Source organism: Triticum aestivum, chromosome 2A, assembly GCF_018294505.1.
Source record: "Triticum aestivum cultivar Chinese Spring chromosome 2A, IWGSC CS RefSeq v2.1, whole genome shotgun sequence".
Lineage (NCBI taxonomy): Eukaryota > Viridiplantae > Streptophyta > Magnoliopsida > Poales > Poaceae > Triticum > Triticum aestivum.
In genome coordinates, this window is record NC_057797.1 from 782,571,476 (window position 1) to 782,593,988 (window position 22,513).

Sequence of the window (22,513 nt, forward strand, 5' to 3'; positions counted from 1 at the left end):
GCCCCGACGCCGCCCGCCGCTCGCTCCTGCCCGCCCCGACGCCGCCCTTGTGAGCACCGCGCGCCCCTGCCGGCCCCCCGCCGACGCCGTTGTTTTTACTTATATATATGCTATTTTCTACATGTTTTTAGATGTTTTTATATTTTCATATATGTATGTATGTATGTATATTTTTAGATATATGTATTTCTTATGTATGTTCATATATGTATGTATGTATTTTTTACATATTTTTTGTATGAAGGTATGTATTTTTTCAACTGTAATATGCATTGTGTTTTAAAAATACATTAATTTTAGTACATTAATTTTCTATGATTTAGTACATTAATTTTAGGTTAGTTTCATTTTTAGAGAAGTTTTATATATTTAGGAAGAAGGAAGAGAAGAAGAGGAGAGGAGAAGAAGAGGAAAAAGAAGGAGAGGAAAAAGGAAAATAAGAAGAGCATGAAAGGAGAAGAAGAGGAGAGGAAGAAGAGGGGGAATAAATACGAAGAGGAAAAAAGAAGAAAAAGAAGAGGAGAAGAAGAAAGGAATAGAGGAGAAGAAGAAAAATAGAAAAAAAAATCTATTTTTTCTTTTTCTCCTCTATTCCTTTCTTCTTCTCCTCTTTTTTTCTTCTTTTTTCTCTTCTTCTTCTTCCTTATTCCTTCTTCCTCTTTTCTTCCTTTTCCTTATTTTCCTTTCTCGAGGGATAAGAAGAAAAAGAAGAGGTGAAGAAGAAAGAAAGGAATAGAGGAGAAAGAAGAAACTTCAACACGAGGGGGGGGGGTACCGACACCCCCTCCCCCATAACATTATTTTCCCATGTATATGTATGTCGCATCATTGTCGATATAACGAGGGTGTCGAGGATCGCTGAGGGGTCGAGGGTCGGGAACTAGGGTAGAGGGTCGAGGGTCGTTAAGGTTCCAAGGGTCAAGGGTTTCAGAGTCGAGGGGTTTCTTATAGTGTCAAAGTATTGAAGAAATCCATGGCTTCATCATTAGCGGGAATTAACCGTGGCATGATGGTACGAAGTCCTCCAAAGTTATTCTGGAATGGAGTCCCGGATAGGATAATTTGCCTTTTTGTAAGAATTTCAGCAAAGGCCTTCCAAATAACGATATTTGGAAGGTTCTTGCTGAACTTTGTACCAAAAAGTGAATTATCCTATCTGGGACTCCGTTCCAAAATAACTTTGGAGAGCTTCATACCATCATGCAGCTGTTACTTTCGCCTAATGATGAAGACATGGATTTGTTGAATCCTTTGACACTAGGCAACCTCCCGATCCCTCGGCGATCCTCGACCCCTTGACCCTCGACCGCTCGGCGATCCACGACCCTCTACCCTACCGCGGGCGTTGATGCCCATGTCACTTGAGGGACATAGATGTTTGTTCATATATAATGTAGATATCTATGTACGTAGAGGATAAAAAAAGAAGAGGAAGAAGAAAAAAAGAGGAGAAGAAAGAATAGAGGAGTTACTCCTCTATTACTCCTCTATTCTTTCTTCTCCTCTTTTTTTCTTCTTCTTCCTCTTCTTTTCATCGGGAATAAGGGTCGTCGAGGGTCGCCGAGCGGTAGAGGAAACCCTAATTACATAGGAAGTGAAGCGTTGTCATGTTTGAATAATAATTGCCATGTTGTAAATATTTGTAGAAACTATGGACACCCCGCCCCGAGACGAAGCACAAGAAGCGTTGTTGAGGGACATAATCACAGGAGGAAGTGATGCCGCCTACTCGTTGATGTTTCTCAACGACACCGATGGTCTGGAAGGAGAGGGTGTAGAAGCTGCTGGCTATGATTATGATGGCTCCGATGACCCAATGCCGGTGCAAGAAGGAGAGGGTGAAGAAGGAGAGGGTGAAGAAGTAGACCGTGAGGACGGCTCTGGTGATCACCAAACTGAGTCCGGCCAGGTATATATATTAGTTAAGCCTGTGCTGACTAGCTAATTGATGCATTCATTGTTTTGGTATGTACACATATTAATTAACTCTCGTCTTTGTTTCTTTTTTCTAGCCCTCCGGATCGAGCACAACATCAGTAAAGAGACGAGCACCGAAGAAAAAGTTGAGCTCGGATGAAAGGTTTGAGATCATAGAAATCGCACGCGACGGCCAATCGATTGAACCCATCCGGACAAAGAAGGCATTTGTTGCTCTGTGCGGGGTTCTGGTTAGGGACAAGATCCCAATCAGCATCCAGCAATGCTATAAGCCTAAGAACGAAGACCCTGAGGTGTCTTATGTCAATGATCTGCAGAAAAATTATCTTTGGACTGAGCTAAAGTCAAATTTCACCCTACCGCCAGAGGATGATTCGGAGAAGCCTGTTATAGAGCCATTTATCAAGTCTTTTGCTCTTAAGAAGATGGCAGACCTATTCAGGAATTGGAAGAAAGACCTGAATAAGTTTGTCGATAAAAAAGACACACCAGAATTCAAGGGCAAATATGAGAACATCATAGATGACTGGCCCGCATTTGTGGCCCACAAGACATCGAAAAAGAGTAAAAAGATGTCGGCGACAAACAAGCAAAATGCCGTGAAGAAGAAGCTTCACCATCGCACGGGGTCAGGTGGCTACCTCATAGCCCGGCCTAAGTGGGCCAAGGCTGAGAATGATCTGCTTGATAAAGGGATCGAACCAGAGACAATGAACTGGCCAGACCGTTGCCGGAATTGGTTCTTCGGGGCTGCCGGAACCTTGGACCCTGTATCAGGGAAGTGCATTTGGACGGACGATCAATTGGACATACCAGTCAAGAGGTTTCAGCAATATATCGAAGCATCGCAGCAAGGGGCGTTCGTTCTAGACAGGGAGAAAGGACGAGCTCACAATGGCCCTCGGGAATCCTGAGCACCCTGGACGGACACGAGGCACGCCAGGCCCCGTTTCCTGGAAGGCTGGGTTTTCGGACGCAGGTGGTTACAAAACCCAGGAGAGGAGGAAGAAACTGGAGCAGAGCCAACTGCAGGCGCTGCACGAAAGGGTAATGGGGCTAGAGGAACGAGAAGCACAACGGAGCAAACGACTTGCCGAAGCTTCCCCCGAAGCTACCCCGCCATCTCAGCGGAGAAGCAGCGTGGCTTCCACCGAGTTGCTTCAGCCGGAGCATGCCTTGACGGCTCCTTCCAGCTATCCCGTGGATGCTATCACGGAGTCTCAAAATTTCCACCTTATGGCGTAATGGAGCAATTTGAAGGTCAAGGCGGCTATTGGCTCTGTTTATCCTACTGAACCCAACGCAACTTTTCACTGGCGGCCGGTTCCAGAAGGATATGCTAGGTGATGGTGGATGAAATAACGGAGGGATTTGAGGACCTCCGGCTTGACCACCCTACCGGTGAAGGGGAGACTAGGCTGGGTTCTGCTCTGAAGACTCCATGCCTATGGCGGAAGGATCTCATCAACCTTCCGAATTGGACGCCTCCACCTCCTCCTCCTCCTCCCGCGAGTCAGGGCACTCCGCCTCCTCCACCTCCTCCTCCTCCGGCGAGTGACGATCAGGGCACTCGGCCGGCTCCTTCTTCGGCGCGTGGCGGCACTCCGCCTCCTTCTCCGCCTGCGCCGGCGCGCCCGAGCAGCCAGCCTCCTCCTTCTCCGCCTCGTCAGCAAGGGCGGAAGAGACCCGCCGCTGCTCCGGCTGCTCCGGCGCGTCATAGTCCTTCTCCTCCGCCTCATAAGCAAGCAAAGAAGACATCCGCTCCGTCTGCTCTGCCGGCGTCTAGTAGTATAGCCAAAGGCGGGGGGAGATACAGATTCGGTCCTTCTCTGAAGACTCCAGAGAAGTTACCGTACGAGAGGACCGAGGAGGAAAACGCGAAGATCGCGCAGACCGAAGTTGATGACTGGTAGATCCGGTGAAAGCGAAGCGCACTCTGGCTGCCCTGAGAAAACCACCCAAGTCTCCGCCGAAAGGCAACTATGAGCGCATTATTGGAAAGGCATTTGCCGAAGCGGAGAGGTCAGGAAGTACTAAAAGTGATCAAAGGATGAAAGAACGATGAGCTGGGAAACAAATTGCCCAGCTCGGCGAACAAGCGAAGCAATCATGCCCCCCGCTCAAGGTGCCTGCTAGCGACATCGTCGATCCGAGGATGGTGCCCGGTTATGGCAATCCTGTAGATTACCTGCCCGACGATGTACATTATGATTTCTTGGAGGTGCAGATACAAAGATACGAGTACGGGAAGCCTCTCGTCAAAGATGAAAGATCTCTATCAACGATGATGGCAAGATTGCATGATTGGTACATGAAAACCTACAGAGAGTTAAAAAGGAGCATGACCTCGTTGGAATTGAACTGTTGCCTATTCCATTTGAGGAGTTCTATCAGTTTTTCATTCAATTGGCCCTCGATAAAGCAACGGTCACCTGCTACTGTTTGTAAGTAGTACTGCTTCTGTCATTAAGTCTCTCTATATAACTCAGCTCTTTCATTGCATGTATTTATAATTATCCTCACTATATTATGCAGATTGAAGATCGCCGAATTGAAGAAAGGACAAGTGGGTGATATTGGGTTCATTAACACATATCTCATAGATGCAACTGAGGTTGAATTTTATGCCGAAAATACCGAGGCCAACTTGCTACGATCGTTGGAAATAAATGAACACAATGATATAATACTCTTTGCTTACAACTTCAGGTGAGTGTTACTGTCTTGTGGCATATTCAGTTTCCCTTATTAGTCCAGGTTATAGTAATGTAATATTGATGAGTTGTGCATGCGTGCGCAGCTACCACTATATTCTCCTAGAGATTAAGCTTGAGCAGGGAGTAGTAACTGTCTTAGACTCCAAACGAAAAGATCCCGAGGAGTATGCGGACATGACTGAAATGCTCGAGAAGTAAGTTAAATCGATCATTATCCACCATATCAGCAACTTTGTTCATTTTTGATATCAAGTAATTGTTTTCTTTGTATGGCAGGGATTGGAAAAAATTCACCAAAAAAGCTCCGGGACTGCCGAAGAAGCTGCAATTTAGACACCCGAAAGTAAGTACTATAGTGGCATATTCCACGCATCTCCTAGTGATTCAAGCGCTAGTTTCATCAATACCATTTAGCATGCTTGCTAATTATCAGTTTGATTGACCTCTATTTATTGTAAAGTGGTTGTGGCAGGAACAAGGGAATGATTTCTATGGATACTACATTTGCGAGTCCATCCGCACACGACCTGTGAGCGGGGCTACTCTAACAAACAATATGAAGTGCGTAAATAACAATATTCACAATTTTATTTTATTACCATCATTTGTGTTGAGTTTCATTCATTCATATATATATATATGTATTGACCCCCTTCTTAAAATTAGATGTTTCGGATGCGGGATGAACTCCTAACACCAGATCGCCTACGAGCAATTCAAGAGGAATTGGTGGCATTCTTTCTTTACCACGTGATCGCTGAAGACGGAGAATACTATGTGGACCACGCATCCGTATGTTAGGCGATTATATTTGTAAAAGGTAATTATTGTATATATGTAGCCGGTAGTGTCGGATAGATATACGAGAACTTGTTGTTCGACCAATCTCTCGGAGAAGGAGAGGTGGTCGATATCACTTCTCTCTGTATGCATATATGTTCATGACGATCTTCTGTTTCCTTCGTTTGCTTACTAGCTAGCTAGTGTGTCTAGCTATACGTATGTATAGTACGTAGCGTCGACCAAGCACGGACAAAAGAGAGGACACTTCTCTCTATTAATTAGCTAGCTAACACAATATATGAAACACCTAAATTAACCCCCCAAAACCCCCACCCCCCCTGCTTTCAAAAAAAGGACAAAAACCCCAGCCACTGAAATGCTGATGCGTGGATGCCTATTGGTCCCGGTTAGTGCCACCAACCGCGACTAAAGGCCCTCCTGCCTAGGCTCAGCGCACAGGCCACGTGGAGGCCCATCTGTCCCGGTTCTGGATTGAACCAGGACTAAAGGGCCAGGGCATTAGTACCGATCCTTTAGTCCCGGTTCATGAACCGGAACTAAAGGCCCTCACCAACCGGGACAATAGGCCCCTTTTCTACTAGTGTGAACCCTGGCATAATATTGTCGTGTGTTGTTTGATGCGGTTACACCACCCCCTTGTCTCAGAGTTTTCGTTATTTTATGTGATGATATGATCATACTCATAAGTGCATATTGATGATCCCGTGCTATTGGAATTGGATACGTTGTGATAGTACTCACCATCGTATGCCTTTCATGCATACCAGAAGGAATCCGATAAGGCCTCTGTCTTGGGTAGACACGGGCTTGTCTCTAGTCCTCCGTCGAGACGGTTGTGTCCGGTATGGCATGATGAGGTATGATGAGTGGTGATTCTATCTGTTGGTTGAAATATACTTGGTATGCTAATCATGCAGGGAATGCTGTAACCTCTGAGTCGACCGTAGATCGAGTCTTGTTCCAGTAACCCCCATACTTGTTTCGTACTACCACTTGTCCCTGCCATAGGTAGGGTATGGTTCAGTAAGTTGTCAACTCCTCCCTTAGCACACACCGTACAGAGAGGCAATGGTGGAAGATACCGGCTGCATCCGGTAGGCATGCCACCTGGTCCGGGGGCATGGGTGTTTCCGGTTGGAGCCGAGGGGGTAGCTCCCCTAGTTTGCGCGCATTATAAATTTTGTGATCCCATGCTAATCGAAGTTGTAGCCTCCCCACTTAGAGTTTTGCTTAACGGGTGTCATGGGTGATTCCAGACACCGGTGAGTTAGGCTGGTGTGTGCGGCCAAGTGTGTTTTCAACTAAAAGACCCTAGACGGAATTAGTCCCGATGGACAAAAGAAATCCGTTACTCGTTGGTAAAGAGTACACCCTCTGCAGAGGTTATACCTATTCGAATAGCCGTGTCAATGGGTAAGGACTATAGTCTGGGATTGGTCAAATAACGGTCTTATTGTCGGTCTTCGGAGGAAAAATTGCTAAACCAGAACATGGATCGTGACTCGTGACTCATGATGATTATGATTACTATTATTATGGACTAACCATTTTCGTTATTTAAATTATTTATAATCCCTTTATGTGGTGTCGCTCAGACGCCCGACTGTGGCATGCTTGTTATTTAAATTATTTATAAGCCCTTTATGTGGTGTCGCTCTAACGCCCGACTGGGGCATGCTTGTTATTTAAATTATTTATAAGCCCTTTATGTGGCGTCGCACAGACGCCCGACTGTGGCACGCTTGTTATTTCACTACTAGGAAAAGGCCTACTAATGGCGCACTGGTTTTGCCTACTAATGGCGCATTACCAGTGCGCCATTAGTAGCACGCCACTAGTATATCTTACTAATGGCGCACCAAAGGTGCGCCATTAGTATATCTTACTAATGGCGCACCAAAGGTGCGCCATTAGTATCTGGTATACTAGTGGTGGACCAACTAGTGCGCCATTAGTATGTAACAACATGCGCCATTAGTGTGCCTGGGGGGGCCATACATAAGCATGGCTTTGTCATACTAATGGCGCATTCTCCGCTGATGCGCCATTAGTATCCTTTGGCATACTAATGGCGCACCTGGTGATGATGCGCCATTAGTATGAATATTTGGTTTATTTTTTTTCCTTTTATGATTTTTGCGCAGGTTACAAAATATATTATTAGACAGAATATAAAATATATTGTTAGACAAAATATAGACAGCAGCACATAGCAACATCAGTTTCATCGAATACAATAGAAGATTAGTCTCCGAATACAATTCATCATATTAGTCTCCGAATTCAAAAGACCGAACAGAGATAAAACATTACAAGTCTCAAGACCGCGAGTATCAAGTTTGTCTTCACATTACAAGTCGATATCGATCATCTAAACTACCATCACATAGAAGAGAGCTGTGGTCATCACGATGAGCATCATCGCGATCAAACTGGTCTTCATCCGGTTCCTACAACGCTCCCTCCTCTCCCCCACTAGATAGCGTGCGTATCTAGATTCGGCCTCTGCCCTAGTGGTGTACCCTTTGTAACTGTTACCGCTGAAACGGTGAACCTGTCTCCGACAGTCTTCCAGTCATCGTAGACACTGGGAACCTTACCCTTGTACACGACATACGATGGCATCTCTATGCACAAGCCAAACAATAGACAATACATAAGCAATATGTATGTATGCAACAAAAGGATCGGGAGAGAAAAGCAAGACATTAATAGCACGATTCATGGTCCTACTAATAAATAACATTGATTACATCTAAGTTGAACGACTGTCCAAACCAAAAAGACATAAAAATTCATTAAAGTATAATTACAACATGAGCCAATCAATGTTTCAGAACTACACATCACTACTTTCGACTCGACTCATTGAACAGGAGAGTGGGTGAAGCCGCCGTCTGTCGTGATGGTCATGAAATCACGGGCATTGTCACCCTGCATTTCTAGCGTTCCGTCTATCTCACAGTTGGACAGTTGATATCTGAGGAAGAACTGCCCCGAGGTATGAAGGACATCTTGATGGATGATGTCCGCAAACTTCGACTGGATGCGAAAGAATTCTTGTCTGAGGTCCGCGTCCTAGATTGCCGACAAGCTCGCGGCCCAATCTTTGAGATTATCTGGTAGCAGAAGTTGATGATGGTCCCTTACGATCGCCCGCATGTGATGGAGGGCGTAGTAGGCATCCTTCTGATCGCCAGGCGGCTGCTTGACGCAGCAGAACTTCGTATTGTGTGAGAACATGTGCTTGCCGTACTTACGAACTGGCCTGGTGAAGGTGCCTCCAGATTTGGCGTAGCCGGGGAGAACACCATCAAGAACTTTCTTAACATTTGTGTAGTCTATGTTGGAGTTACGGTTCGGGTCTAAATACGTGGCCATGGAATATTTCGAGCTTAAGAGGATGAGTGTGCAATGTGTGTCACTGCACAGAACACGGAATGTTAGAAAAAAAAGAACGATCGAAATCTAAGAAATCATATGTTACGGGGCGGTTAAGGGATGACTTACTCGGGAAAGTAAGGCCCAACAAAGTTACCCTTATCTGCGTTTGCCAGAATGACGCCTTCGAGGTGTGAACTCGCAACTTGGCGGTCCCCAGCGCTGCTCAAGTGCTTGGCACGCATGTAGAAGGGGTTGACTATCACGATGTCTGGGGTCTTGTCTCTAATGATCCGCATCTGCATACTCAGCGAAAACAACCGAACGAAGGTGTAGTGCAGCGGATGAAGGTTAAACATAGCAAAGATGTCATCAAGCCGCAGGACGATCGTACCCCCGATGTCGCCATCCACAAAGCCCTTGCCCTCTGGCACCTTGGCCATGAAAACCGGGTATGCCACATCCTTCTCTCTGAGACGCCGCTTCTCCAAAGAAAGAACACTGTCATGCAGACTCCGCATAACACCGGTTGTAGCATTCAGCATATTTGGCGGTAGCATCGCCCTACCCGCCACATGCACCCTCCTCGAGATATCCTTAGGTGAGGGTGGCCCGTCCTGAGCACGGATCGAACTCGGCGCCCTTGTTAGTCTTTCGTTTCCGTCCCTTCTTCTTGATCTCCTGTAATGGGACCGAGTTCTGCTCACAGACCGCCTTCTTGAGCCTGTTGGGGCTGATAATATTTCGCACCTCAGCTATCTGAGGCTCGGTGAAGGCGGGAGCTGGAGGCGTGTCCTGAGAACTGAATGCCAGACGACGCCTGTTGCAATTGGATTTCTCCGACGTACCAGCTAGATCCCGGTCGTCTTGGTTGGGTTCTTGAGAAAGAGGCCCGCAGAACTCGTCAACGTACCCATGTTCAGCAAAGTACTTATCAACTTTGGGTAAATGTACCGTCGTTGTTGTCGTCGCCGTCCGGATCCTGTGCCATAGGGCTGTCCGGTTCCTGTGCCATAGGGATGTCTGGCAGGTCTGGTAGCGTTGCGGCGTTCTTGCCATGGCTTTGCGCCGGCACGACTGGCGGTCTTGTTTGTGGGGTGGTGTCCCCCACCCCCAAACGAATCTGGCTCTTTGGCCAAAGCAGGGGCCAGTTTACGCAGGTGCTGAGGGTCATCTCATCTTCTTCGTCGGCCCCAGCGGGTCGAATCGGAGGTAACAGCTCGTCGCAGCCTAGAAGCACACGAACCACTTCAACCCTATACATTGTGGGTGGCATCGGATTACTGTGGAACATGGGGTTGCCCGGTTGAACGATTCTGCCCTTGGCGACATCGACCAACTCGGCGCCCATGAAGTGCAGAAGAGTGCAAGGAACGTCGGCGGTGCCCTGCGAGAACATGTACAGGGCGTCAGGGATGCCCAGTCAAAGGGAAGGAGATGAAGTCATCGGCCGAGAGGCTTAGTTACCGTGATGTCGTCGAGCTCGGCTAATGTCGAGGCACCGCCAACGGCGGGCGTGCAACTGACGGAGGGGGCGCTTGCTGGCGAGGTCACTACAAGGATACCCATTATAAAGCAACACACATTCTCCAACATTTTGACTAAACGTTGTAAAATTCATAATAGATACGCATATTAAAGGTTGCAGATATGCGTTGTAGATTTACATCTCTTGATCCCATCGTGGGACATATATGCAAAAAAAGAAAAAAAGAAATGGGAAAGGAGAGAGGTATGCGCGAGAAACAGAGCCCCCGATGCCCCTCGTCTCTTCCAAATCGCCGCCACCAACCACCTCGTCACCTTCCTCCCACCTCGCCACCGGCCCTCCCCTCCGCTCCTCCCACATTGCAGCTACGGAGGCTACCGGATCCGCCTCATCGCCCACCAACCCATCCCTCTCACATGCCATCTCTCTATGGATGCAGCGCCTCGTTGCGCCACCTGCGGCGGCTGATTCAGGCGACGTCCGGCGAAGCCTGCCATCACGAATCACAGCCCGAGGTCCCCTCACACCACGGCGCCCTCCCATGTGGCTAGATCCGGTGCTCGTGGCTACCAAATCCCAGCCGCGACCTTCCCCCGATGGCTAGGGTTTCGGGCGTGGGCTCCGGCGCCGGTGGCCATGTCGTTCTTCTTGTCCGGTGAGTGAATCCCCTCCCCTGGATTTGTCCCCTCTCTCTTCCCCTTCCTCTAACCTTGATTCTTCTCTTCTCCTGTAAGTATACGTCTAGGTATGTGTTAGAGATATATTTGGGATACTTGTATTTGGTAGTCTAGGATTTGTAATCCGTCTCCTACCTTATCTCCAGGAGAGGCTTCTTGCCCTCCAAGTCTTGTACTCAATATATACTCTCCCTCGAGGCTCAATAATACATTGAACATATTCCGCGACATTACACCAATCCCTCTCTCCTTTCTAACATGGTATCTATCGCAAGTCGATCCTAAACCCTAGCCGCCACCGCTTCCGCACCCGCGCGCCGCCCCCGGGGCGGTCGGCCTCCATGACCGCCGCTGGGGGCTGCGCCGCCCGTACCTAGGGTTCGTCCGCCGGTCGTGTTGGCCGGCTGCCCTAGAGAGTCTTTTTTCCCCGATCCTTTGATCCGGGTTTTCTCTGTCTCGCCGGTCGTTTTGATCGGCGTCTCCTTTTCGGTTTTCTGGTCTATGTGATCCAGATTGCATCGCCCACCGCTACCGTCGACCCCGTGCGCCTCTACTCCAACACCGGCGCGATTGGCCAGCTGCTTCACCGACCCGGCGGCCTCGCGCGTCGTCCGCGCGTCTGCCCGTCGGTCGCCCCGACTCGGCGGCCCCGCGCGTCGTCTGCGCGCCGGCCCACCCGTTGCCCTGCGCCGGCCGTCACCGCCTTGCTCTGACCGGGACACCTGCATCGCCTTCACCCGGCGGCCTTGCCCCATGCGGCGGCCAATCATAGCCGCCGCTCGCGTGCCGGCCCGCCAACCGATCTACGCCACCCGCCTCCGCCGTCTGCACGCCGGCCCCGCGGGTTGCCTCACCGGCCTCGTCCCCGACTGTGTCAGGCCCGTCGGCTGCCTCGAGCTTGGGCGCCGTTGCTTCACTAGTTGCTCGGGCCTTGCTGCCTGGGCGCCGGTGCTGCTTTGGCGGCCCTGGTGCCGATGCTGACGCGCTCGTCCGCACGCCATCCGTTATCGCCGGCTTCATCTCGGACTCTGCCGCCACCCTGCCTCCACCGGGCGGCATACCCGACCTCGTGCGCGATCGGATTGATCACCCGCCCGCCTCCGCGAACCACCTCAGCTACACCGTGCGACCGACCTGGCCCGTCGGTTGCGCGCGCCTCCACAGGTCCCGTGAAGATCGTCCCCGAGTTTAGTGTAACGCCCTCGATGCGGCTATATCTCCCACGTGTAGAGGCATGACTTAGAGGCATAACCGCATTGAAAGCAATGTCGCAAGTTAGGAAATCATCACACATCCCATGTAATAAATAATATAAAGGGGAGGTACATAGTTGGCTTACACTCGCCACGTCACATCAAAGTACATAAATAACATACATCGTCCAAACACTCATGGCCCCACTACGGCGCCAAAATAAAAGACAACCCAACAAGCGACATCGGTCCCGATCACCCCAACTGGGCACCACTACTGATCATCAGGAAAAGACACATAGTAACGCTGAGAATCCTCGTCGTACTCCCACTTGACCTCAAGCGCGCCATCTGGAGCTGTATCATCTGTCCCTGCATCTGGTGTAATAGTAATCTGTGAGCCACAGGGACTCAGCAATCTCGCACCCTCGCGATCAAGACTATTTAAGGTTAATAGGTAGGAAAGGGGGTAATGTAAGTGGAGCTGCAGCAAGCGACTAGAATATATGGTGGCTAACTTATTCGCAAAAGAGAGCGAGAAGAGGAGGCAAAGCACGGGCGAGAAACTAGAGAGCAACCTGCGCAAACATAACTCCAACACCGTGTCCGCTTCCCGGACTCCGCCGAGAAGAGGCCATCACGGCAACACACTTAGTTGATTTGTTTTAATTAATTACGGTTCAAGTTATCTACAACCAGACATTAACAAATTCCCATCTTCCCATAACCGCGGGCACGACTTTCGAAAGATCAATCCCTGCAGGGGGTCCCAACTTAGCCCATAACAAGCTCTCACGGTCAACGAAGGAATAGACCTCCACCCAAGACACACCGATCAGACTCGGTATCTCGGTACAATAAGACGATTCGACAGGTTAAAACAAGTCCAGCAACACCGCCCGAATATGCCGACAAATCCCGATAGGAGCTGCACATAGCTCGTTCTCAGGGCACACTCAGATGAGACATCCTACCAGTAAAACCAACCCTCAAGTTGCCCCGAGGTGGCCCCGCAGTCTACTCGGTCGGACCAACACTCAGAGGAGCACTGGCCCGGGGGGGGGGGGTTAAAATAAGATGACCCTCGGGCTCCGGAAACCCAAGGGAAAAAGAGGCTAGGTGGCAAATGGTAAAACCAATGTTGGGCATTGCTGGAAAAGCTTTAATCAAGGCGAACTATCAAAGGGTTCCCATTATAGCCCAACCGCGTAAGGGACGCAACAATCCGGGAACATAACACCGATATGACGGAAACTAGGGCGGCAAGAGTGGAACAAAACACTAGGCGAGAGGCCGAGCCTTCCACCCTTTACCAAGTATATAGATGCATTAAGATAACATGGCAATATAATGATATCCCAACAAGTAAATAAATGTTCCAACAAGGAACGGCTCTAATCTTCACCTGCAACTAGCAACGCTATAAGAAGGGGGCTGAGCCAAGCGGTAACATAGCCAATCAACGGTTTGCTAGGACAATGGTGGGTTAGAGGTTTAACATGGCAATTGGGAGGCTGACAAGCAAGTGGTAGGCATCGTAGCATTGGCATAGCAAAAGAGCGAGCAAACTAGCATAGCAAAGATAGTAGTGATTTCGAGGGTATGATCATCTTGCCTGCACAGTTGTCAGAGTTGACTGGATCCTCACAAGCGAACTCAACGGGCTCCTCGTTAGCGAACTCGTCTCCTGGCTCTACCCAACAACACAAACAAGCAACAAGGATACAATCAACCACGTGCAAACTCAAGCAATAAGATGCAATGATGGTATGCTATGCGGGATGCGATGCGGGATGCAATATGCAAGACGTGACAGGAAATGCATGAACCTGGCCTCAACTTGGAAAACCAAGTGTGCCACTGGATAGAGGGGACGAAATCACCTGAAAACGATATAAAGATCATAGGAATCGGAGCTACGGTTTGGAAATGGCAAGCGTTTTACGAAATGAACCGGTCTGCGATTTACAGCAAGTAGGCTCCTAAATGGATCGAAATGAACATGCTACAGCCACCAAACATGACAACAAAATACATGGCAGGGATGTACACAAGATGCTTATCAAAACACTAGCACTGAGCCACGACCAAATTCATCCATTATGAGGTTCAAACAAGCATGGCAAAAACGCAAATGCAAAACAGATTTCAGACTTAGTGAAATTAACACTAGTCTGAAATTTCAGACCACGATGCTCTCTTCGGTGCAGCAAAACAACATGATACACAACCTGATTATGACAAGTAAGAACATGGCATGGAGATCCTCAACAAGCTTAACAAAACACCCAAAGTGACCTGGGGCCAAAAGGGTTCACAAAATACTCTATCGAGCACACGAACATAGCTCACGCACAATCAGTTTTCAGACTTAGTGAAAATTGAGACATGCTGAAATTATGACTCACGAAGGCATGTAAACGAGCTCGATGCACTCACTACGGGGCAAGTCATGGCAAGGCAAGCATATATCCATAAAGAAGACACAAAATGCTAGCTATACATGGCAAGAACAATGGCATAGCATGCATGGATCAATAACAATAGCATCGGCAAAATCGCAAACAAGTTGACGATCTGCCCAGATTTACCACGAAGCAAAAGTAGAGCTCGATTGACTCAAGCTAGAGCACTCCACATATGCAAACAAAGACATGGATGGATAGAGCATAACATGAATATCAAAACTCCCTTACTGATCATCCTCAAAAGAGGCACGGATCACTAGGAAACAAGCTGGACACATGGCATCATGAACTAAAATATCCCACACACATCCTAAAAATGCATGGGTGGCACCTCTAGAAAGAAGACAAAATGCTTAACAATTCATCCCAAAGACTCACAGGCATATCATGACACAATAATCATGGCAAAAATGACAAAAGTCTATGATGAACTAACGGATCTGCAATTTAACTCACGAAGCCTCCTTCTAACAGCATTTTGGGCATCAAGATGAACTCAAATGAAAATGATGCAATGGAATGAAATGATGTACATGTCGAGGCGAAGATTTTAATATATTATATGTCCAAAACGGAGCTACGGATGCGGAGATATGAACAGTCAAAATTAGCACAAAATACGGGGGAGAAGAGGGAAAGTCAACCTAGATCTAGGGTTTCGGGCACTGTAGCAGAGCACTGTAGCAGATCGGCGGGGCACTGTAGCAGCGCGAAGGTCGACGGAGGAGAGCTCGTCGCCGGCGGGGTAGAGCGCCGGGGCTCCGGGCGATGGGGCCGGGGGCCTCGCCGGAGATGGGCGTGGGCACCGGACGGTCCCCGCAGCGAGCTCCGCCGGCGTTGGGGCGTGGTCGCGGCGGCGGGCGGCGTTAGTGGCAAGGTCCGGCGCGGCGGCGGCGGTGCCGGCCGGCGAGGGGAGCGGCAGCGCTGCGGATCGGCGCCGGAGGAGAAGAGCGCGGCGGCGGCGCGCGGAGATGGGCCCGCGGGGGCTCGCCCCAGGCCGAGCGGCCAGCGCGGTGAGGACGGCGGCGCGCCATGTGGCGGGCTCCGATTGGCGCAGGGTGGTGGCGGCGATTTCGTCCGGCCGGCGCGAGGGGAAATTAGGGTTTCGCGGGGGAGAAGAGATCCAAAAAACGGGGGGGGGGATTTAAATAGGCCTAGAGGGAGCTAGGAGAGTCCAAATGAGGTGCGGTTTTCGGCGACGCGATCGTGATCGAACGCTCTAGGACATGGAGCAGAGTTTGGTGGGTTTTGGGCCAAATTGGAGGGGTGTTGGGCTGCAACACACACGAGGCCTTTTCGGTCCCTCGGTTAACCATTGGAGTATCAAACGAAGTCCAAATGACCCGAAACTTGACAAGCGGTCTACCGGTAGTAAACCAAGGCTGCATGGCAAGTGCCGGTCCAATCCGGAAATGTTTAATCCCCACACACGAAAGAAAGCTAGAAATGGCCACCGGAGGAGAACGAAGCGCCGGAATGCAAAACGGACAACGGGGAAAATCCTCGAATGCATGAGATGAACATGTATGCAAATGCAATGCACGTGATGACATGATATGAGATGCATGAAAACGAAAGCAACACACGGAGACAAAGACCCGAACCCGAGAAATAAATATAACTTAACGCGGGAAACGGAAAGAGTTGGAGTACAAATTGGGAAAGTAATATCTGGGGCATTACAACACTCCACCACTACGAAAAGATCTCGTCCCGAGATCTAGGACTGAAAGAACTCCGGGTACTCAGAACGGAGGTGATCTTCGCGTTCCCAGGTAGCTTCACGGTCGGAATGGTGTGACCACTTGACTTTGAGAAATTTAATTGACTTGTTGCGAGTCATGCGTTCAGTCTCTTCAAGGATTGCAACTGGGTGCTCATGATAGGAGAGATCTTCTTGGAGCTCAATGTCCTCGAAGTTGATAGTGCGTTCAGGCGTCTTGAAGCACTTTCGGAGTTGGGAGACATGGAACACATCATGAACATTTGCAAAGTTTGAAGGAAGCTCGAGTTGATAGGCGAGGTCGCCTCTCTTGCTGACAATCTTGAAAGGTCCGACGTATCTAGGGGCAAGCTTCCCTTTGATACCGAAGCGACGAGTCCCTTTCATAGGAGACACGCGGAGGTAAACATGATCTCCGATCTCGAAAGCCAAATCATGGTGCTTACTATCATAGTAGCTCTTCTGGCGGGATTGGGCTGCTTTGAGGTTATCACGAATGACCTTGCACATTTCTTCTGCCTCTGTGATTAGGTCATTACCCAGCAGCTGACGTTCACCAATTTCAGACCAGTTGAGAGGGGTACGACACTTCCTACCATAGTGAATTTCAAATGGGGCCTTGCCCGAACTTGCTTGAAAACTGTTGTTGTATGAGAATTCAGCATAAGGAAGACAATCCTCCCACTTCATGCCAAAGGAGATAACACAAGCCCTGAGCATATCTTCAAGAATCTGGTTGACACGCTCGACTTGACCGCTTGTTTGAGGATGGAAAGCAGTGCTGAAGCGGATGTTGGTGCCCATGGCCTTCTGAAAAGAATCCCAAAACTTGAAGGTAAAGATGCTACCATGGTCTGAAGATATCACTTGAGGAATACCGTGCAGAGAGACAATTCGAGAGGTATAGAGTTCCGCCAATTGAGCTGCAGTGATCGACTCTTTGATAGGCAGAAAATGAGCCACTTTGGTGAGCTTGTCGATGACAACGAATATAGCATCATTGCCACGCTTGGACTTTGGAAACCCAGTCACGAAGTCCATTTCAATGTGGTCAAACTTCCATTCTGGAATGGCAAGAGGTTGGAGGAGACCTGCTGGCCTTTGGTGTTCTGCCTTCACTCTTCTGCAGACATCACATTCATTCACGAATTGAGCGATCTCGCGCTTCATTCGAGTCCACCAATAAGTTTGCTTGAGATCCTGATACATCTTCGTGCTCCCAGGGTGGATGGAGAGGAGAGAATTGTGAGCCTCGTTCATGATCACTTTACGGAGGTCACCTTTGGGTACCACAATTCGATCCTCAAAGAAGAGAGTGTCCTTGTCATCAAGGCGGTAGCACTGTACTTGGACTGACTCTTTGCAATACCAATCTTCACCTTTTTCACCATAACATCAAGAAGCTGGGCCTGGCGAATTTGTTCTTCCAAGGTAGGAGAAACTTGAAGGTTGGCGAGGAAACCTTGAGGAAAAATTTGCAGATTAAGTTTGCGGAAAGCTTCACAAAGCTCGGGTTGAAAAGGCTTCAGAATCAGACTGTTGCAATATGCTTTTCTGCTCAAAGCGTCAGCAATCACATTGGCCTTGCCTGGAGTATACTCAATACTTGGATTATACTCTTGAATCATTTCGACCCATCGAGTCTGCCTGAGGTTGAGATTAGGTTGGGTGAAGATGTACTTGAGACTCTTGTGATCAGTGAAAATATCCACTTTCCTTCCCAATAGAAGATGTCTCCAAGTCAACAAAGCATGCACAACTACCGCCAACTCAAGATCATGAGTGGGGTAGTTCTTCTCATTAGGCTTCAACTGGCGAGAGGTATAAGCAACAAGTTTCTTCTCTTGCATGAGTACAACGCCTAGACCTTGGAGAGAGGCATCACAAAAGACGTCGTACGGCTTGGTTTCATCAGGCGGAGTCAGAACTGGAGCAGTGATCAACTTCTCTTTCAAAGTGTTGAAAGCAATATCACACTTCGGAGACCAAACGTACTTGACGTGCTTCTGGAGAAGATTTGAGAGAGGCTTCACGATCTTGGAAAAGTTTTCAACGAATCTTCGGCAGTAGCTTGCGAGACCGAGGAAGCTACGGAGTTGCTTCACGTTCTGAGGAGGTTCCCAATTAACAATTGCAGACACCTTCTCAGGATTCACGGCAATGCCCTTGGCAGAGATGATATGACCAAGATAAAGCACCTCATCGAGCCAAAATTCACACTTGGAGAACTTGGCGTAGAACTAATGTTCCCTGAGCTTGTCAAGAACCAAACGCAAGTGCTTGGCATGATCTTCCTTGTTCTTGGAGAAAACCCGAATGTCGTCGAGATAGACCAAAACGAAGTCATTGGTGTAGGGGTTGAAGATGAAGTTCATCATGCGAGAGAACGTCGGAGGAGCGTTGGCGAGGCCAAAAGACATGACAGTGTATTCATATGACCCATCGCTTGTCCTGAAAGCCGTCTTGGGAATATCTTGCTCACGAATGCGGATCTGATGATAACCCATACGGAGATCAAGCTTGGAGAATACCTAGGCACCCTTTAGTTGTTCGAACAGCTCATTGATGTTGGGAAGTGGGTATTTGTTCTTGATGGTCTTCTTGTTCAATGGACGGTAATCAACACAAAGTCGGTCCGTTCCATCCTTCTTCTTCACAAAAAGAAAACCACAACCCCACGGAGAAGTACTAGGCCGAATGAGACCCATTCTTTCTTGAACATCGAGTTGTTTCTTCAACTCCTTCAACTCTTCAGGGCCGAGCTTGTAGGGACATTTGCACACAGGTTCCGTACCGAGCTCAAGTTCAATAACAAATTCAACCGGCCGGTGCGGAGGCATTCCTGGGAGTTCTTCTGGGAAGACGTCTTGATACTCACAAACGACTGGGATCTGTGAAATAGCATCCAATTCACCCTTCTCATTGAGAGAAAACAACCGGATTGTATCATCATGAGCGGCAAAGACAATGACATCCTCAGACGAAAGAGTCAGTTGAATCTGCCTGGCTGCACAATCGAGGTGAGCCTTGTGCTTAGAGAGCCAGTCCATCCCCAGAATAAGGTCGATATCCGAATTACCAAGAACCACCGGAGAAGAGAGAAACTTGTAATCGCCCAATGTGATAGAGATATTGGGAGCAACCAAACTTGAAGTCAAAAGCTTGCCCGGAGAAACAACTTGCATGGCTTTGGGCATAATCTCAGTATCAACATTGTGCTTCGATGCAAACGGGCATGACAAGAAACAATGCGATGCACAAGTATCAAAAAGTACTTTTGCGGGAACATCGTTAACAGGAAGGTTACCCATGATGACATCTGACGAATCCTCTGCCTGAGCTGCGTTCATCAAGTTGACCTTGGCGGACTTGGGGTTATGCTCGACCACAGCTGTACTTGCCGATCTGACTGGAGCAGGAGGAGGAAGACGCCTCTGGTTGAAACACTTGTTGGCGTAGTGACCCTTCTGTTGGCACTTGTTGCACGTGACCTCTGAGAGCGGACGGTGGTACGGAGCACTCAATCTTGGAGCTTGAGACGAAGTCTTGTTCTGAAAGCCTGGGTTGGGTGGGTGGGAAGAACCACTGCCATCTTTGCTCTTCTGCTGATATGGCTGACGGAATGGAGGAGGAGGAAGCCAATACTTCTGCTGCTTGGCCACTTGAGTAGAGGAAGAAGGCGTAGTGTCTCTGACTCGCTTCCTGGAAGCATCACACCTCAACTGAGCAGCCTCTTGCTTCAGTGCCATGTTGTAGAACTCATCGTACCTCAACGGCTCAAAAAGGACAAGAGCGAGCTGAATTTCTTCACGGAGACCACCCCTGACTGGTATATCATACTCTTCTCATCAGGAACATCCTGCTTGGCAAAACGGGCGAGCTTCTGGAACAACTTGTTGTAGTCATAGACAGACAAAGAGCCTTGCTTCAGATTGCGGAATTCTTCACGTTTGCTTTCAGTCACACTCCGAGGGATGTGATGAGCTCGGAAATCTCGACGGAAATCATCCCAAGTGATCAAACGTCCACCTCTGGAATCCTTGTACTGCTGGAACCACTCTGCAGCCTGATCTTTGAGCTGGAAAGAAGCGAACTTGATGAAATCTTCAGGCCTGACGTTGCTGCATTCAAAATGCTTGCCCAGATCCACTAGCCAATCGTCGGCATCGGTAGCCTCAACACAATTGCTGAACGTCTTTGGACCATTTGCGAGGAACTGGTTCAGAGTAGCAAAATGGTTCTGATTGTTGCCTTGATTCCCTTGACTGCCTTGATTGCGCTCTTGGCAGATTTGCATGATCAACTGTGTATTTACATTGGTTGCGGCCATCACAGCTTGCCAAGCCTCCGGAGGAGGTGGAGGTGGTGGCGGATCAGGGTTCGGAGTCGTGCGCATTGGAGGAGCCATCCTGAAGAGGTTGACCACCATTAGCACACAAATAGACAAATATTGAAGGTGAATCCAACTGAATGAAAAAATTGCAACATAAAGTCTTCACATCCGAACAAAATGAACGAATGCACTTCTCTTGAAGTGGTCACATATTCCTAAATTGTGAAGCCACGTAGAATTAGGTAGAAGAGGTAAATCAACAAGGGATGGAATCCACATATGTCTTGGAAGCAACTCGAATACCACAACTCACAATAAAACCAAGGATTGGCTTGCGAAATAAGCCGGAACAAACATATGATAGAGATTTCGTCTGAAGTTTTCGTGGTGGGACCTACACGGGCTCAATCGTACAGCACCATCATGTACAAGGTAGTGCACATGACATACGAAGCGTCCCCGAGTCAGCATAGCCAAGGACTCTTTAAGACACAATGAGACCACTGTAAAATCTACCGTGAATAGGCGAACCATTAGACGTCGAACCCCAATTTCATATCATACATCTGTCGGAAAAGATATCCTAAGAGCTACTTGAATTCCCACCTATGAAACTCCCGAAACTTTCCGGTTATGCAATCAGGTGTTGGGGATACAGGGGAAGCATAATATCTCACCCAAACTAGCAAATCCTACATCCAGCTGTATCCATCCTTCAACACATAACCAAGAAACCTTCAGAAACCATCTACCTCAACCTTCGAAAAGCATCCGTTATACAAGTTATGGCGATACTCCCGAACTCCCGCCCCAGTACTGGGTGGCGTCGAGGTTATCTCACCAACGAACTGCATAAAGGAGATTTTCGATGTCGCGAACATATCTCAAGTATTCCAGAATTGCAACGATAAAATTATGATGACAACACCTCAGAGCTCAACTCCCCGGGACACTTCCACTAAACCCCTGACAGGAGGCACCAAGACAGTGTTCTCATCATAAGCCATCGGAACAAATCCAAGATACTCGCGTGATCCTAAAATTTTTTTAGTGAAATTTGAGACGAGAAGAGTCAAAACTCTACGTCAGGATGCCTTACCAGAGCGATGAGGAGACTGGGAAGTAAAAGAATTCCTAAGCTCTCCGATATATAATTCCTAAAGGACTCAAAACATTTTTCTAGACACAACTCGGCTGCTAAAAATGATCAAGCAATGGGGGCTCCTAAGGTCGGGGAAGGCTCTGATTACCAACTTGTAGCGCCCTCGATGCGGCATATCTCCCACGTGTCGAGGCACGACTTAGAGGCATAACCGCATTGAAAGCAATGTCGCAAGTTAGGAAATCATCACACATCCCATGTAATAAATAATATAAAGGGGAGGTACATAGTTGGCTTACACTCGCCACGTCACATCAAAGTACATAAATAACATACATCGTCCAAACACTCATGGCCCGACTACGGCGCCAAAAGAAAAGACAACCCAACAGGCGACATAGGTCCCGATCACCCCAACTGGGCACCACTACTGATCATCAGGAAAAGACACATAGTAACGCCAAGAATCCTCGTCGTACTCCCACTTGAGCACAAGCGCGCCATCTGGAGTTGTATCATCTGTCCCTGCATCTGGTGTAATAGTAATCTGTGAGCCACAGGGACTCAGCAATCTCGCACCCTCGCGATTAGGACTATTTAAGCTTAATAGGTAGGAAAGGGGGTAATGTAAGTGGAGCTGCAGCAAGCGACTAGCATATATGGTGGCTAACTTATTCGCAAAAGATAC